General features: G+C 36.9%; 1 long non-coding RNA gene across 1 annotated transcript in view; it reads right to left on the bottom strand.

The window, feature by feature from the left end:
- The window catches only part of LOC103280375 (uncharacterized), an 81137-nt gene that overhangs the window by 4732 nt on the left and 55989 nt on the right, over positions 1-20416 (bottom strand). Inside the window, exon 2 of the long non-coding RNA XR_507320.3 lies at positions 11217-11382. This is a non-coding gene — a long non-coding RNA (uncharacterized LOC103280375). The remainder of the gene's footprint in view (positions 1-11216; positions 11383-20416) is intronic.

Genomic DNA, 20416 nt, shown 5'->3' with positions numbered 1-20416 from the left:
TGAACTTTTCAGTGTGAAAGCTACAAATCTGAACCATTTGTCTATCTGTTTTCTTTTCCAATCCACACATGGGAAAGCAAACAACAAGCAGGAAAGCAGATGATGCCACAGATTGCAAACTTTAGCTTTAGTTTTGCAAGACTGAAGTACGACTATTGCATTTGGGAATTTTCCCCAGTCTATTGGAGAATGGAACTGAGCCTACACTTCAGTCACTTCACACTTTCTTCTATTTTTCTTCCGAAGTCCCTCCAAACCATCTGGCAGGCATCTTCTGCTTTCAGAAGAAAACAGACAGGTTGATTCAATGTGAAAGGTTCATTTGTTGAAATATACTAACAGTAAGCAGGATTTACTCAATGACCTCTCACTTCCCCCATTTGTTCAGTGACTCAGAAATTTGTGGCCAAAAACACAGAACAAATCTCATTGTGCAACTTATTTTGCCAAGGCACAGGACAGTTTTTAAAAACTGATCTTGTTTTATAACAGGTTTTCAAACAGTTCTGTTAGCAATTAGCTGAAAATATGGGCTCCAGTCTCATATGATTATTCATTGTTCTACTAATGTGAACATGACTGTTCCTGAAATGCAAAGTATCCCATAAACAATTGGATGTTTATTTTCCAAACAGATGCAAAATTGTGATGGCTCCATATGCACAGCAAATTCAGAAGATGTGAGAGCTGGCCATGTGGTTAAGCCATTGAATGAATGGTCTAATTTGCTGCCAGATTAATTCCCAGCTCAGGATACCTCTACCTCTTATGGCAAAGCATCTAATCACATGATCAAAATTAAGACTAGCAAGAATGTTTGAAAAATATTTGTAAAATGGTTCAAAAACATGTTTCTCAAGCATTGAAAAACACTGACAAAAAGAAGCCTAGAATGAAGAAAATCTTCAGTGTGAAACTTTTTCTAAGCTGCACACACACATATTGCACTGGAAATAGTACTTTATGCACAGACTGTTTCTCATGTAGAATTTTACCATTTTTGTCCCTGTGATGAGAAAGTCCTTGAGAATTGTACAGCTTTTGAAGACTATTTGCAGATCAGGATGTATTCTGTGAAAAATCCACACCTGTTGTTTCGTTTTGGTTTCTGCACAAGTGAAAGATGATAACCGTCTGTATAGGAAACTAACTTTCTGCACATAAAATAAACTTTCTGCATAGGAAATACAATTTTCCACAGGAAAAATATCTCAAGGCTTTCTCACATTTGAGAAACCTCTTCCCCCCAAGTAAATATTTATGAATATTATTTCGATCCTCAGCAGATTGATGAAGGAAGGAAGAACTAACATTTTAAGGGAAGTAATTCATAAAGAACTTATTTGTTTGAGCTTCATGGATCCCTGTCAGCACATAATAGATATAAAAAAGACTTGTATGAGCAACAAGAAATACACATATGCCAGCCATATATCTATGTTTTATTTTAGAATTATGTTATGGTGAATAGGTGGGTAAATTATGGGAATACCATAATTGTGATTTCTAGATTGCTCTAAATTCTGTCCCATAGAAATTCATTAAAAATACTTGGAATTGACTTGACTCTGAGGAAGAAGCTTTCAGTACTAGTGACTTGTTGTCTGTTTTCTAAATGAATGCCAAAAAAAACTTGACTCAAGCTCACAACTGAAGCCCCTTTCATACAGCTCTATAAAATCCCACATTATCTGCTTTGGACAGGGTTATATGGCAGTGTGGACTCAGATGATGATGATGATGATGATGATAATAATAATAATAATAATAATAATAATTATTATTATTATTATTATTATTATTATTATTATTATTATTATACCCTGCTCCATCTCCCCAAGGGGACTCGGGGCGGCTTACATGGGGCCAAGCTCGGGCAAAACAGACAATATAAAACACAACAATAACGCAAATAACACAGATAACCCAGTTCAAAGCAGATATTGTGGATTATCTGCCTTGATATTCTGGGTTATATGGCTGTGTGGAAGAAGTTAAAGGTGGGCTATGATTGACAAACTCAGCATGTCTAAATATGTGGTTAATGCATCTCTTTCTAAAAGCATTAAGCTCATATTTAAACAAGTGACAGTCTTCTTTTGTACAAGTGTACAGGTAAGTATAATAACTGGAGTATAATGGCTTCTAAAAAGATCATATTCAGAGCAGGCTTTCAAGACTCCTGTTTTGTGCCGAAATGCACTGTGTATTGTTAGATGCTTAGAGACGGGCTTTGAGGTCAAGAACTCTGTCACTTATCCTCCTATTAAGAACATTTATGTTGCATTTACTTATTTGTTCTGACAGGTGTTTGGCTGGAAGGCAGTTATTGAGGTAAACACTTTTCCTCTATAATACTCAATATTGAATTACATCGTAATTCACAGGTTGGAAAACATTTATCAAAAAAGAATTGTGCATTTTGTCCTGTTTCCAGAAAAGAGAGCCAAAGTACTGCTTTGCAAAGAGTGCCTGATAAAAGCTTTGGGCATATTTATGGTTTCATGAGATGGATTGTAAAATAAAATTTTAATATAAATAATGATTGTCTGGAAATTAATGTTAAATACATATAACAAATATAAATGGGCGATTTCTTTGTCATACATTGTGTCATTTCCAAGCTAGGTTTTTTTGATTTCTCAGCAGTAGTTAACATATCCATTATTTTGATTAAGTTGGTTATATGGCACATCACATAATGACATAAACAAAGATTTCAGATATCCATCATACTGGTCAAAATAGTCAAGAGACATGGGATGTTGTGCATTACATGTAGTCTCTATGTTTCAGTATTTTAGTTTTAGATTTCAAGATTGCAATAACAGATATATATTTATTTATTAACTATTATAATATTTGTATTTTACCCTTTGTTGGAAGATCCCAGTACCATATACAATAAAATAAATGTAAACAGTTTTAAACATTTAAAAATGGTAAAATAATGCAAAGACTAAAAGCAGATTAAACTATTTAACACTTTAAATGGGACATTTTAAATGCAGTTGAAGCAATTTAAACTACTCACAATTTGGATGAATTCAATCAGTATTACATAACTGTGTTTGTATTGAAATTTATAACAGTAAGCACAGTGAACTAGAACAATAGCCAAATAAAAGAAACTAGGTAAATGCCTACTTGTAACCTTCTTTTGAGTTTTTACTTCTAGACCAAGCGTTTACCCATTCATAAATGTGAGATATACTGGTTCAAAAGCATTGAAAAAAGTCTTGTGTGATAGCCAAAATTGCCACTGAGAAAAAAAAATGCTGATGGCTTCTTCAACAGAAATACTTCCCTATGAAGTTTGGGGGGTGGAAGTGATTTGCAGGGATCCTTGCAGTTGGAATGTTGTAATTCCTCAAATACAATTTTTTGCTCTCTTTTAGATTTCTGTTGTATTTTCTATTCATTTCAAAAGAAGGAGAAAATGGAAAGATCTTTTGTGGATCTTTTGTAGATTAAAATCTTCATTTGCATAACACTGAACCCTGAAATCCTACATTAATATAGTAGAGCATAGTACACATAGGATTGAATTCACACACATACACAACAATCTCAGTGTAGCACACTTTGTTCTCTCTCCTAACATGTCTTCTTTCCCTCCCTCCCTCCCTCCTAGTCTCTATCTTTTACATATACATGCACACACAGTAGTGCATAGTCCATGTGTGAAATAAGGAGAGGAAGAGACAAACAATTTAAATGCAGACTATATTTCAAGTTGAATTAAGAGATTGACTTAGGAAAAACATGAAATAAACGTAATTATAGAATCTCCATCTCAAAACTGAAAAGTTATTGGGAAGTCTACATTTCTCCCCCAAAATACTGTTTCTTGCTCAGAAAAGGCAATTTTCTGCTCAGAAAAATTCTGCCATTGGGATTTATTGTGCGCAAAATTTTTACCCAGTTGGATTGCACAGAACACATAATGTTTTACATAGGAAGCAGTATTTTTGTTTTATGCAGGAAAAAAACACATTTTTTTGGAGAAAATGTTATTTTCTAAACAGAAAATGTTGTTTTCTGAGCAAAATAATAATGTGCGAATTTTCTCCACAATAAGTTCTGAACTTCTAGAAAATGTGGCTTTCAAATACATTCTTGCAGCAGGAAGAAAATGGCTAATATTACTCATTGCTTCTTTTGTAATGAATTGAACCCCTCAATATCTGAGCTGGTCACTGTAGGCAGATGAAAAACCTAATAAATACTTGTGTGTGTTATGATATAATTTGCGTTATTTAGTTTATTTGGCTACACCTGAAGATAAAAATGAAAGATAAGCTTATGGTGATTTTAGTAGTATAATTTCCTTTAGTATGCCTTTAATGGAAAAAGCTGGTGAATACAAGTTCTAGTAATATAGTTACCTCCTTCTGGGATCCTAATTCCATCAGCTGTGGCTCCGCATATTTTGATGACATTTAGTTTCACTTTTCAAAATGTATTTATTAACTCAATATATCAACTTTGATTAAACTGAAATTCCATTTTTGTCCAAAAATCTCAGAGTGACATACAAGAAGCCAAATCCATTTTATCCATATAACAACCCTGTAAAGTCAGTTAAGCTGAAGAAACGTGTTAGCTCAAGGTCATCCAGTGAGCATTAATGGCTGAACAGGGATCTGATCCCAGATTGCCACATGCAAATCCAATGCTCTAGCTAACCTCTGTAACATGTTTCAGACTTCATAATGGTTCTTGATGTCTGTATATTCAAAATGAGGGAATTGGGTTTCTCTTTTCAAGGTTGAACTTTTGAGATCTATATCTGCAAACAAACCTGTCAAGAATAAGAATGATTAGCAACTCAGAATCTGAGGACCTTAGATTTGATTTCCCCACTGGTCAAGGGTCGGTCATTTGCCATTGTCAATCATTCCATAGGTAAGCCACCAGTCTGCGATAATATACAACAATTTATCTTACAGGGTCAACCTCTCTCCTTCAAATTAACACCTGTGAGAGGTAAGACAGTATTAGTAGCTTTGAGGTCCTTATAACTGATTTTATACAAATTTATCTCAGAATTATAGCATCATAAAGTGCATTCATAACATCATAAAGGAAACCAAGGGCCATTCCGTGTGCATCACTGCTGTCTGCTTATAGATTTTTTGCGCTGGCCACAAGAGAAAAATAATAGATCTGCACAACTCATTGAATACAGGATTTATGCATATGTAATCTGCACTTACATACATACATACAAATCACTAGTGTACAACAGTCAATGCTTGTTTCATATGGAAGCCAAATCTTGAATACTGCAGATCATTGTCCCATGATAGGTAATTTCTTATTTGAAAACACGAAGAAAGGCCTTTCAACAGAATATTTTATTAATTTATTTTTATATTTGTATCCTGTATCTCAAGATTTCAGAGCAGCATACAATAAAATCCACCTAGTCAAAATCAGTTCACAACACTGGAAACAACAAAAATAAAACAATACAAAGCAATAATTTAAAAACATTACATTCCTTAAATCCTACCTGAATTATATCCAATATTTAACTGAGCTTTTTAAGAGTTTTTACATATATCTTTTGTTTGATTATTCTTATTTTAGATTTTCAGTATTATTAATTTGTACACTTAATTGTCTTCATTTTAAAATATTTTAAAAGGCCAAAAACACATTAACAAAATAATTAACATTTAAACCAAATAAAATAGTTTAAAGTAAAATAAGCATGCATACCCACGTACATGAACATTCAGGAAAAAAATATTCAGCAAACACAATTACTCCAATGGCAAAATGCAGTAGGTTCTTTAAATAAGAAGCTTTTTAGGCAAAAGAAGTCATAGCACATTTCTCTTTCCATTAAATAGGAAAATTAAAATATGTGACAAATGGACTTCGCAAGGTTACAAATGTTGTGCTAGATTTTTTGTTTTCCCTTTTTCTTATGTCAAAAGCTTCTAAAAGACAATTACATATATGTTTAAAACAAGGAAGCTACTTTAAATAACCCAATTCTGTGTTTGATACTGTCCATGGATAATACCTCCTCATAATACCAGAAATAATGCTTAAGAACGATGTAAGGCTGCATGGTGAAATTTGCTGAAACTTTCATGAGACCATGAACATAAGATAAGAAACGAGTTTGAACCATTAATGTGTGTCTCACAAAGTTAATTGAAATCGAAAATCTTAACATATTTAGAGCATGTGCTGCCTATAAGGGAGTATTCTTCATCTCAGATGTTAAAAAATGCAGTCCTACCAGAATACGTATCTAAAACTGTGAAATACATATTTTCTTTAACATTTCTGATAATATTTTATGTGAACAATGACCTGGGATGAGGCGTTTAAAACCAGGCCTAGATTTCTCCAGATTCTAGTTAGTGTGCAATGCAAAACAGAACTACATTATTGTAAGGATCTACAAATTTCGGTTAGTTATTATGCCACTTTTATTTATTTCCTAGGCTGGCTTCAAATGTACAAGACAGACTACAGTAGTTCCATTCTGGTAAAATTTTTAGTAGGTCCATACTTATAATAATAATTGCCTTATTTGTGTTTTATTCAGATGTAATAGTACTATAATATTAAAGGGATTCAGGACTTCACCCACATCAAGGTTCAATTCTCTCTACTCCTGCCATTCATAGACTATTCATAGGAGGCAGGGAAGCATATGGGAAGCCTACTTGTGTAGGTGTCTGAATCAAATGCCAATGGTACCAAGTTGTAGTGATAATCCTAAACTTTAACTTATTAACAAGTCACTTATTAAAAAGTCACTCTGACACATTTTGTTGCAAATGCACTTTTGGAACAATTGAACTGAAATGATAGAGGAATTATAGGTACAAGTGCATCATATTATTTTGCCCAGTAAAATGTTTTGGTAAAGCCACTCTAATAGAGCATAGTCTTGCAAAAATCTTATCCATTTTCATAGAAACATTGAGCTGGAAATATTTTGTCACTGTAAAGCTTTCCTTGGAAAAGCATTACTTTCATAAATAAAACTACCAACATTTGTTAAAAGTGGAATTTTTGTATGTGCTTCCTGTACCTACTATGAGGTAATTGGATCACATGACACCTTGTCACAGTATTTATTCCAGTAAGCAAGTATTTTCAGACACATTAATTACAAATCTAAGGATTTGTCAAGGATTCAAATATATATATTGCTAACAAACAGAAAAGGCCCTATTTTACCTCAGTTCAATCCACAATGGGCAACAGCTGTGCACTGAAAAGTGATTATTTTTTAAAAAAATCTTTAGTCCACTCTCACATAACCAACCCATCATATGGACCCAATTGTAGTACTGGCGCCTCACATAGTTTTTAGTGGTGTGAAGAAGCAAAACTTAGGTTGGTTACCACAATAATTTTAAAACATCCCTGTGTTTGGGAATGGCATGTCTGCCAGGAACTGACTGCCCTCAAGTATGCAGTTGAGCATTAAAGCAGAAGTCTAGAGGCCAGCTTGTTCTCTATAGACAGTAGGAAGCTAAATATAAATGAATTGTAATGCATATTTAGGAGATCTGAAATGGCACAAACATAGCCAAAAAATATTGGATCTCAATGTACAAGCTGGGCTTCCACAGGAAGATGAAGACAGTTGTCATGGGTAAAAATGAACATCCTATTGAGGCAATCTGGATGACTGAAAGGTAAGCCTGATTAATCTGAAGAATATATTAAGGACTTTCCAGACAGCCCATATCCTGGACCCTGTCAAAAATTTGCCTGGGGCTTCGACAGGGTCCAAATGACTCCTCATATAAAGGAAAAGCAATTTGAGACAAAGCAGGTAAATCCTGCTTTGTCCCAAATTACTTTGATACTCCATTAGACCCAGGCCTTCCTGAAAGAAAGAGTATAGGGACTATGGGGACAGACTACTGTCCCCACAGCCCAACTTGCATCTTTGGGCCCCAAGAGCACAGAGAAGCAAAGAGGGCACCCAACCCCTCTCCCGGAAGCCTGCAAAAAGGCCTAATAGTGACCTGATAAGTTTTCCTTGATTTTAAGGCTTTTTTGGGAGAAGGGGGGTTGGATGGCCTGGAAGTTACCGTGCTGGCATGTAGACAATCCCTGGGAAAGACTGCTTCTTTTGGGTGCATGTGGGGACAGCAACACGGGTGAACATGGGTTACTTTAACCCAGTTTCGCCTGCAATAAATTGCTGTCTGGAAGCGCCCTAACTTTATTGTCAAAGTTAAGAAGCAGACTATAGTCATTTTCACACAAGATTGTAATAATGTCATTGTGGTTGTTTTATACTACTTATGAGGTTGAATGAATCTCCTTAATGTGGGACAGAAAGAAGAAAAGACCCATTTGTTTAAATGAATGCATATGATAGCCATTGCACAGTTTGCATTTTCGGCACAGATTTTTGGGTGACATGTGGACAAACAAATAAATGAAATAGTTTCAGTTCTTCATGTTTTATAATGATCTGCAGTGTTTTGAGCAACATAGTAATCTTTAGTTAACTCAAAACTCTTTCCTTATCTCTATACTAACCTACAAATGTCAATACTATGTGTGTCCAGTATGCTTTGGAATGGAGGAGTGGAACTATGTTGTGAACTCTTCTCCTATGTCAACTGAAAACTGCATATATACTGTATATTTGTAAATGTCATAGACAACAGTTTGATTATGTTGTGATAGACAACAGTTAATTATATGGTCTGCAATCCGGGATGGTGCTAAGACTTACCATACCAGAAAATGAATGTTCATAGTAATAATTTGCATCATAAATAAACAAACTATTTATTGTCAATAGCTTCCAATAGAAATAAAGTCTTAAGGATAATTACAAAGACTTTAGTTCTAAACTTCATTTAGCACAAAGAAAAAATTCACAAACACAGGAACTTGCCTCTCCGAATAAACTGTTAAATGCATATCAGAATTTTCTTCTAAGTATCCATGATTGTCTGATTTTTTTTAAAAAAAATGTTTATTTGTTTTAGTTTTGATCATGCTGGGAAAGGAAAAAATATCTGAGGTCCCACCTATACTGCTCATTTAATGTAGTTTGAAACAAGTTCCAAACTGCAGCAGCCAGATAACAAATTCCCACAAAAATACATGGAAGATAGGCCTTAATGTGTGTCAGTGCTCTTTGGTTGTATAATCACCATCTGGGCCCAGGGTTTATTATTTAATCATCTGCACAGCAACACTACTTTCTTCAACAGATGTTTGAAACTGCATGACATGGCCAGTGTAGTTGTGCCCTTAGTCTCCCTTTCTAGCCAATATGCTTTCTGATAAACATTCCTACATAAACACACATTTGTAATTAATAAAAGGTAAAGAAGAAAGTATAACTGCAGCACAATCCTGACTATGCTTACTCAGGCCCCTTCCACACAGCTATATAAAATCTACATTGAACTAGATTATATGGCAGTGTGGACTCAGATAACCCATTTCAAAGCAGATATTGAGAATTATCTGCCTAGTTATTCTGGGTTATATGGCTGTGTGGAAGGACCCTCAGAGTCAAACTATATGTTACACTTCATTCATAGCATTTAGTAATTGCATTGACCTTAAGTAAACATGTTTATGATTTCCCTGTATTAGTCCATTGTTCGCCTACCAGTCATTACTTGAATTGGCATTAACTTTGGTGTTATTTGAAAATGTGGCCTTGCAATGAAAGACACATATGGCCTGATTATTAGATGCTTGTTCTTCCTCTGTAGGGCCTGGATCCTGTATAGCAATTTCCCCTCTTGTTCTCTTTCAGTCTCAAGTTACTGTTTGCTGCAGGTGCATCAGCTGCTTTTGTTGGCATTCCCATTGTTTTCGATGGTGTCAATGTGACGGTTCCTGCTTCACAAGTCTCTCTTGTAGTTCTTGATGTTTCCGAAATATATTATATTTCATGAGAGGATCCAGATGGTCTGGAAGCCGAGGAAGGACGATAGGGTCTCCAACACATTGTTTATGAGAGAGCATGCTTTCAGCAATTTCTGTTGTATGGGGTGTTAGCTTCTTGTTAATTCCACACTTGAGATTCAAACTAAGAAGCTCTTGCCAGAAAAAAATGCTTCTCATACAAATGTTCCAGCATGTGCTAAGCACACAGAGAATTCAGGAACCAAAGGCCAAATCCTATAATCCGAATTACTGTTGCTAAGAGACATCTGAAGGCACCAGTTTGCCATTGCCATGGAGAATATTCTAGAGCTGCCAAATGCTTTACCAAGGACATGTGTTGCTTTTATGTTCTTGTTTTCACTCCTGTGGCCTGACTATTCAACCTCTTTTATGAAGCTAAGAGATACGTCCTGTACATAAAAATTTTCATGATTAGGCCCATAGAAAAGAAACTGAGAGTTATGATATATTGTGGGGAAGGGGAGGCAAAAACTAGCTGAAAGTCTAATGTAAAGAACTTTATGATATGAATTAAACTACCTTCACTTTCAAAACTTAGCACTGGAATATGTAAAGTATAAATAAAGATGAAATTAAACCCTATAACATACATGAAATGTGCTACGGAGCTCATGAAACATGCAAACAGTAGAGTAGTCATGCAGTATTGCTTTTGCTGAGTTGTATATGTTCAATCTGCAGTTAGGAAATTTTAAAAAAGTTTTCTGCTGCCAACAAAACAACAACTTACCCACAAATATATAGAAAAAATGTGTCAGGGATAAGAAAAAATGTGTATGTATTAAAATTACCCTACACGAAATTTCTTTCAAATCTATTAGAACATTATAAGAAAAGTGGTCAAGTGGTCTTCATCTGTAATGTAAGAACATAACTCACTTCCAAAGAAAAGCTATAACTTTTCCAACTGTGTGTCCATGAGTCTTTATAAACCAAAGAAAAAGAAAAAGATTTAGAGACAAGCTAGACACAGTGCTGTATGCTCCCTTGCATTTAACATTAACTTTGTAGAAATGCAATTACAATGTACAGAGAGGGGATATTTAATCATTTCCTTCTGTCCTGTTGTTCTAATAGAAATCATTATGCAGAACCTACTGTTTGAATTTGTACAAATTTCTCCATTGGGACCAATACATAAGTTGTTTTTGGATTAGAGATGAATGAGATAACCCTTCTGCCAGAATGGAAAAAAATGTGAGCAAGAGAAATCATTTCAGGGAGATCATGAAATGGGATGGTAGTTCCCTGCCATCCCTAGATTATAATCTGTTAAAACTTACCTTTAGCTTTAGAAGATACATTGGTCTTGAGGAGAGTACAGAGTGGAAGGGAAAGGGTGATTTTGCTTGTTTGTTTTCTTAATCTTTTCTCCTTCGTTCTCCGAATTCCACAACTTATCAGGTCTTTCTGGCCAATGTGACTTAGATTTCGTAGTCTTTAAAAGAGCTGTGATGAAAAATGATTACCAGAAAAGGCTGGAAGTCAAAATTAGTATGCAAATATCATAATCAAAGCTTGGAAAAGCTCCAACCAAATCTATGAAGGACAGCTCCAATGAGAACTGCCAGTTTCAGTGATAACTATCAGAACCTCTCAGTCAACATGACAAGCTACTGTTGATAACATTAACTGTAAGCTTCTGGAAGACTTGACTAAAAAGTTGCTTTGGTAAGCTCCGATTGATACGTAAGAAACACCTTATTGGAACAAGGCAAACATCTACTTAGCTGTTTCCCAGTTGTGGCCAAAGAAATACTTGTGTGAAGCAGGAAAACAAATAGCCTTTTGCTCCTTTCCTAGCAAATGGAATTCAGAACCAAGTTGCCCCAGATCCTCAACATAGCCATCATGACCCATGATAATTTATCCTTCATAAATTTGTAAAACCCCAATATAAGGCATTTAATTTTCTTGTCATCATCACCTCATACTAGAAAATTCCACAGTTGAACTATATGCCAAGTGAAGAAGTCATTATTTTTGTCCACCCAGGATCCACTGTTCAGCTTTATTGGACAACCCCAGGTTCTACTTTCTCCGTATGATATGCAGTTAAACATTTCATTCAAGAGCAATAATTACTAAGCATTTCCTAGAAGTTATTGTTGTTAAATAAATAATGAAATAGTCCCAAAAACTATAAACTTATGGAGACTTATGGATCCTGATGGATTCCTGAGGTCTCTTGGGGTTTCTCCTGTCATGGAGGCTGACGATCCTGTCGATGCCTTGGTGGACTGCTATAATAGCGAGATGTCCAGGGCAATTGACACGATTGCCCCCGAACGTCCCCTCTCATTGCAAAGACTCACTTTGGCTCCCTGGTTCTCAGAGGAGTTGGCAGTGATGAAATGCTCGAAAAGGAGACTAGAGTGCCGCTGGCGGAAAACTCAGGACATCGCTGACCAAGTATTAAGGCCTACTCCGTGGCTTTGCAGGCAGCCAGGATGACCTTCATGACTGCCCGCATAGTGTCTCCAACTAATAGACTATCTGAGTTGTTCTGTGTCATCGGGGAGCTCCTCCATCCTCCTGAGGGTGGGGAGGCACCCGAAGACTCGGCAACTTGGTGCAGCGAGTTCGCAAACCATTTTGCAGACAAAGTCGCTCAGATTCATCATGACTTGGACACTAACTTAGATGCAATGCCAAGAGAGGTAACCGAGGCACCTGTCAGTCCTATTTTGTGGGATTTGTTTCAGCTTGTTCACCTGGATGACGTGGATGGGATCCTTGGTGCGGTGAGAGCAACCACTTGTGCCACGGATCCTTGCCCCTCTTGGCTAATTAAATCGGCCAGAGGAGGGTTGGGAGGTTGGTTTGTGAAGTTAATTAACTCCTCATTGACTCAAGGTAAATTTCCATCTGCCATAGTGAGGCCTATTCTGAAGAAGGCCTCCCTTGATTCGACCATGTTGAGCAATTACAGACCAATCTCGAACCTACCTTTTTTGGGCAAGGGTGGTTGCTTCTCAGCTCCAGGGTTTCCTGGATGACACTGATTTTCTGGACCCATCTCAGTCTGGCTTTAGACCTGGTCATAGTACTGAGATGGCTTTGGTCGCCTTGGTGGATGACCTCCACAAGGAACTGGACAGGGGGAGTGTGACCCTGCTGGTTCTCTCGGACATCTCAGCAGCTTTCAAGACCATCGACCATGGTATCCTTCTGGGTCGGCTCTCCGAGATAGGCCTTGGGGGTACTGCTCTGCAGTGGCTCCAGTCCTTCCTGGAGGGCCGCTCCCAGTTGGTGAAGCTGGGGGACACCTGCTTGGACCCCTGGCCATTGACCTGTGGGGTCCCGCAAGGTTCCATTCTGTCCCCCATGCTTTTTAACATCTACATGAAACCACTGGGAGAGGTCATCTGGAGTTTTGGAGTGAGGTGTCATCTCTATGCAGATTACACCCAACTCTATTACTCTTTTCCACCAAACTCCAAGGAAGCCCCTCGGATACTGGACCAGTGCTTGGCAGCTGTGATGGGCTGGATGAGGGTGAATAAGATGAAGTTTAATCCTGACAAGACAGAGGTCCTCCAGGCAATCATATGTCTGACGGGGGTATTGGGTGGCAACCTGTGCTTGACAGGGTCGCATTCCTCCTGAAGACACAGGTCCACAGCTTGGGGGTCCTCCTGGACTCATCACTGAAACTTGATGCTCAGGTGTCGGCGGTGGCTGGGAGGGCCTTTGCACAATTAAAACTTGTGCGCCAGCTGCGACCATACCTTGTGAAGTCTGACTTGGCCACGGTGGTCCACGCCTTAGTTGTCTCTAGATTGGACTATTGCAATGTGCTCTGCGTGGGGCTGCCTTTGAAGACGGCCCAGAAACTTCAATTAGTCCAACGTTCGGCAGTCTTGTTTCTAACTGGAGCCCAATATAGAGAGCGATCAACCCTCCACTGGCTGCAATTCAAAGTGCAGGTGATTACCTACAAAGCCCTGAATGGTTTGGGACCCACCTACTTTTGTGATCATCTCTCCCCCTATGAACCTGCATGATCTCTTCGTTCGTCGGGGGAGGCCCTCCTTCCGCTTCCTCCACCATCACAAGCATGGTTGGTGGGGACAAGGGAGAAGGCCTTCTCTGTAGTGGCCCCCCGGCTCTGGATCTCGCTCCCCGGGGAGATCAGGCAAGCCCCCACTCTGATGGTATTTTAGAAGAGCCTGAAAACCTGGCTTTTCACCCAGGCCTTTGGTTAAGATCGCCCATCCCCATCATAATCATAACTATATTCCTCCACCTTTCCTGCATTGGTCACACTTCTTCTGGTTACTTGACATTAGCTCAGGGCTCCTCTCATCCCAAATTGACCTCAAACGAATCTGTAGCACTTTATCTATGTTTTGAGTTTACTACCTATGATGTTCACTTTGCTAATCTACTATTACAACATCACTGTTTTTAAATTCTATGTTTTTAATAAATGTGTTTTTATACTTTTTGGTTAATGTGCAAATATTACAATTGGTGCATGTTATTGTTTATTGATGTATTGTATATTGTTATTGTTTTGTATTTGATATTTCTGTGAGACACTCCGAGTCTCCTCCGGGGGAGCTGGTGGCAGGATACAAATAAACCTTTATTATTATTATTATTATTATTATTATTATTATTATTATTATTATTACTATTAATGTTCTGGAGGTTGCCCCCAATTCTTGATTATTCTTGGAAGGAATTATCAAGATGGCACGGAAATAGAAGAACACAAATTCAGTCCAAAGATAAAGCCAGTAACTTTAATGTTTTGAGCAATTGTGTTAGAAGAGGTGTTCTGTCGAAACATTAACAGAAGTCCAGATACATATTATACACAATGTATTTCATTATCTATAGTAGTAAAGATACCAAAGTATATTCTTGTCAATTGCTTGTAGCTTGCATGAGTATGTTTGACTGAGTTCTATAGATTTGTGCTGCCTTAATTTAAAATTGTCTATTTCTAAATGTAAAACACAATTCTCTGTCTCTAATTCACTTTTGATGATTTATAGACATGCAATAACTGACAGCATTAGACATATACTGATGATTTCAATTTTGATGTCCTCAGGATTGACTTTAAAAAGCCAAATAAAGGTCAAAGAAAGCCATTAGATCATTCAGTTGTCATACACTCTCCTAGAACTATCTCTCATGCATGTTCTCTATACTCCTGAAAATATTTTTTGTATTTATGAAAATGAATTTGGCTTAAATGCATAGTTTAAACATAAAGTACCAGTTATCAATTATAATAAACAGAGCAATAGTCTATAAAAACACCGTGGGTGGGATTCAAGGGAAATTCACTAACATTTCAGTCACACAAAGTTTTCAACCTCCTTCCTAGCATTCTCCCGAAGTCTTAAAGAAGCAGGGACATATATTGAGGAGAATTATTGTATGCTACAAACCTACTGCTAAACAGTGAAGGTAAACACTGACAGTAAAGTGTGTGGGTTCCCTTCAGCTGAAAAGGCGAGCTATTGTTCCTGAAAGTGTCCAAGGGCACAGCTACACTGTAGGATTGATGCAGTTTGGCACCACTTTAACTGCCATGGCTCAGTGCTATGGAATATTGGAAATTGTGGTTTTACAAGGTCTTCAGCCTTCACAGCTTAAGAGAGCTGGTGCCTTGCCAAACTACCAATCCCAGGCTTCCATATCATTGAGCTGTGAAAATTAAAATAGTGTCAAACTGCATTAATTCTAGAGTGTAGATGTACCCCAGGAAAGACAACTTCTGCTCTTTTTGCCACAAAAGGGGTATTCTATGGAATCTGGACAGGTAAAGGACTTCAAAATTTGTCTTGATGGGGCCACAATTTGCCCACCTTTGAAGTGTGCTTATTACATCAATTCCAGGTAAGTGTCCTCGTTGAAAGATCCTTTTTCTCCAGCTTCTCAAAATGCAAAAAGCATTCCTTCCATTTTCATATTCTGCATTTAAGATATGCCTGGTCACAGAGATTGGTAACTTAATTATCTCTGGATAGCATTACAGTAACATGCTCTACATAAGGCTATCCTTTAAATGTGTCGAAAGCTATAGCTAGGGCAGAAATGCAGTAAATTGCTCTGCTTGAACCCACAGCACTGTTCCACTTTGTTTTGTTTGTTTTTTATTTCAATGAAAAGTATTAACTTTGATCTAAGCACTAGGCTACTTGAGGCTGAGTTATGTGAACGGCCACTTTCTCCCATGAACTTGCCTGGAATTTGAGTTCTCCAATAGAGGCCCTGGAGCTTTTTCACCCAAGAAGCTGGGTTGGTGGATTGAATTATTTCTGTAGCAGTCTGGGTCAATACTTGTTAGGTTTATTAAGGGCTGCCCCAAACTGGGTTATTATGAAGGTGTTTTATTCTTTTAAATTCAGAATTACCATTAAAAATTAAAACAATAAATAAATCAGACTTGCCCGCTATGGTGGCAAGTGTCTTTTTGTCAGCTGGTCTTGAGCAATGTCTGATTTTTATGTTGTTGATATTTTTTCATCCTACAGCCATTGCTGCTACTATAATTCTATTATTGTTAGATATTTGGATGTGAAATTTCATTCTCTAAGAAACTAACAATTAATTTTAGGCAAAAACTGAATAGCAATTTTCTTCTTGCTGTAAGAAAACTATGAAAACTGTGCTGTCTGCAAAGATTATTTTGCAATTTTGGGTTTATTCTGCACATAATTCACACGTGGTACATTCCAGGCTGTATGGATGTATTCTAGCAGTATTTTTTTCCTGACATTTTGCCTGCATCTGAAGACAGCCACAAATGCAGGTAAAATGTCAGGAGAAAATGCTGTGGGAACATGCTCATACAGCCCAGAAACCACACCACATTCCAGTGATTCCAGCAGGGAAAGCCTTTGACAATACTTTGTATAGACTGTCTTGAATGGTACAGGTTATCAACTACACCAGAATTCTCCTAATCAAAGTCTCCTCTGACACTCAAAAATCCTGTTTTTGAACATTTTTTTAAAAAAGGTATTTTTTCACCCATATCCTTTCAATTATTGTATGAATTACTTATAAATCACCCATGATGTGAAAAACACAACAAAATCCACATGAAACAGTTACTTTTAAATTACTCTGAATGGCTCATTATTTTCTTGTTGCAAGATGAGGGTAGAGAGAGGAGATTGTTGCCTACCGTATTTATAAAGCTTATTTTCATGATCTCACATGAGTCTCTTTAAATAGTAAATTTTGTGTTTTATCTAATGACAGGAAAATCTTGTGACCTCTAGAGTTCAGTGAAGATAAGAACCTGCTCTGATAGATCCCATATCAGAAGGAGTGAGATATTTTCACTTGCTAGCATTATCAACCACACATACATACACAGAGGCGCACACAACAAAAGATCAAAAGTACCAGCCAACAGATGATCTCTTGTTGAAGTGGATGATCAGCCCATGAAGAAATGTGTACAAATCCCTCTTTTGTATTATTTCAGATCTATAAAGTGAAAAAAGACTAGCTCTTTTTTGACAGGAGTGACCACAGAGCAAATATCAGAGTTGGACTAAGATATAGAGGCAGGAAACCAAGAGTTAAAGGTTAGCAATGGGTTATAAAGAAGGTAGCTCACTGCTCATGAGTGCTGTCTCTGTGCAGAGCTATTCTGATGCTCTAACTGAACTTTTATGTATCCCTGTAGAGGGAGAGGGATATAGCAGTACAGGCGTATTTTTTTGGTTTTATGATGAGGAGCGAGCCTATTGGGTAAAGAGCAGATGGTTTATGTGTTCAGAGGGAGTTGTTCACATTTGTTCACACCTCTGGCAGACAGACAGCTTGCTGTAGCTCTAGTTTATGGGAATTGCAATATGACAGAGTATTCACAAGGTTGTTTTGTTGTCGATCTGCTTCTAAACTAAAGCAGAAGAAATAAAGTCAATAAAAATTCTGTTATTTTCCTCATTGTTTAGATCTATATGGAAAGGACATCAAAGTTACCCATCATGCAAAGATTAATTAGACTACTACTACCCTGTTTCCCCTAAAATAAGACATCCCCAAAAAATAAAACCTAGTAGAGGTTTTGCTGAATTGCTAAATATAAGGCCTCCCCCAAAAGTAAGACCTAGCAAAGTTTTTGTTTGGAAGCATGCCCGCCAAACAGAACATTACAGCATGCAGGATCAGTAAACATACGTACCATAGATGGTTGTACATAGAAATAACGGTAGTAACAAGAAATTATTGATAGGATTCACAGTTTGTCTGGTTATGCTGGTTTGTGATGACAACTACTGTACAGTATATAATCAATGTTCATTTTTTTGTTCAACAATAAATATGAATTCTTCTTCATGGAAAAATAAGACATCCCCTGAAAATAAGACCTAGTGCATCTTTGGGAGCAAAAATTAATATAAGACACTGTCTTATTTTCGGGGAAACACGGTAGCACAACTGATACATTAAGATACACAGTGTTAAAGAGTTGTATGCAAAAAATATATAATGATATGCTGTTGCTCTCAGGAGCATGAAGGTGGCCCAGTTTCCAGTTCTGATTCAGAGTCCCCACTCTAGAGGTAGAGAATTCCACAACCTTCCCTCAAATGAATGTTATTTAGATTCCTCTGCATAGCCTTGTTTTCCATACCAGATAGTCTGGGAAATTCCATTTCATTCTCAAAAAGGGAATTCCTCCAAATAAGGCCAAAACAGTATGCTACTAAGGAGGATATATATATATATATATATATATATATATATATATATATATATATGCCTGGAAAAGCAAAGGCAATTGGTCTAGTTCAAACAGACAAGACAGTCTGGTGTGATTAGGCTCATGAACAGGCAATGAGAGGCCATGAGCATAGGCATGACAAGTCTTTGAGTAGCTTCTCTCACAGATCAAGGAACCCAGTCAGGATATGATCTTAATATTAGGTCAAGAAGTTTCCTACTATCACCTCAGGTCACCTACCTCCTACTGGATAGATTGATGGTACAGTAGAGTCTCACTTATCCAAGCCTCACTTATCCAAGCCTCTGGATAATCCAAGCCATTTTTGTAGTCAATGTTTTCAATATATTGTGATATTTTGGTGCTAAATTTGTAAATACAGTAATTACAACATAACATTACTGCATATTGAACTACTTTTTCTGTCAAATTTGTTGTATAGCATGAAGTTTTGGTGCTTAATTTGTAAAATCATAACCTAATTTGATGTTTAATAGGCTTTTCCTTAATCCCTCCTTATTATCCAAGATATTCGCTTATGCAAGCTTCTGCCGGCCCGTTTAGCTTCGATAAGTGAGACTCTACTGTAATTTCCATTCCTAACATTGTCAGAGTGGAGGTATGGAGTAGCAATTGTCAGATTAATTAGTCCCTCCTATAATTGCAACTTGGAAAGTAGAACTGTCTTGACTGTAGCAGAGACTTTAAACTCTGAAGTCATTATAGGCAATTGAAGTATACACTCTCAGTGCTTCATAATACTATACCTAGCAATTGATAGCAGTTTCATGCACTTGATGTTTGACAATGAACTGTGTTATTTATAGGATGTACATATGGAAAAAGGAAATGCTATTTTTCTGACACATCTTCACAAAACAATAAATCCCTCTACTCAGATTAAAGAGCCAACATAGCTTACATTTTGTATTTGCAATTCTGGATAACACTTTTTGCACCTAATACAGTGAACTATGGTTCATAAATATCTCTGATGCATCAAAGAAGGACTTTTTTTAAAAAAAAATTATGCAAGACAGTAAAACCCATTTGGAAGTTATCATTCAAAGCTGCCTTATCATTTTATGCATAGCCTTGTGATGCATATTGAGTCAAATGATCTAACAGGTTAAAGTCACATGCATAGGCCAGCAAAGGGTATACAATGTTCCCTCACTTATTGCTGGGGTTAGGTTCCAGGACCACCCGCAATAAGTGAAAATCCGTGAAATAGGGATGATATATTTATTTTAATATTTATACATTATTTTAGTAGTTATACACTATTTTAAGTCTTTATCAACCAATTGTGTGTTGATAAATTGCCCCCTTTTCCTGTTGCCGCTTTGGCTCATTTTCTCTCTCTTTGGCTTCTCCTTCCTCCCTTCCTTAGGCTGTAATTGTAATTTTTTATGATTTATAATAATCTTTTAGAGTTTATTGAAAAACCGCAAAACTGCGAATCTGAGAAAAGTGAACTGTGAAGTAGCAAAGGGAACACTGTATTGTAATTTAGCAAGTAACTATTAGGCAAAGCTTATATTTGATAAATCATTAATTATAACAGGCTGAAGTCAAATGCATAAAAACAGTACTAAGTGAAATGACCTTAGGATTCCTCAGAATTGCAGGTTGGATTATTTGTTTTAATGTTCACATGATTCAAGAAAAATCCCTAAAAGGTGACAGCAACCCCCCCCCCCCCAAAAAAAAAAACAAAAAAAAAACAAATGCATCAATACTCGTAATATTTTAAAATATATCATAGTGTTTCAA

This window comes from Anolis carolinensis, chromosome 3, assembly GCF_035594765.1.
Source record: "Anolis carolinensis isolate JA03-04 chromosome 3, rAnoCar3.1.pri, whole genome shotgun sequence".
In the NCBI taxonomy this organism is placed as follows: Eukaryota; Metazoa; Chordata; class Lepidosauria; order Squamata; family Dactyloidae; genus Anolis; species Anolis carolinensis.
This window is presented reverse-complemented; position numbering and strand designations above follow the sequence as displayed.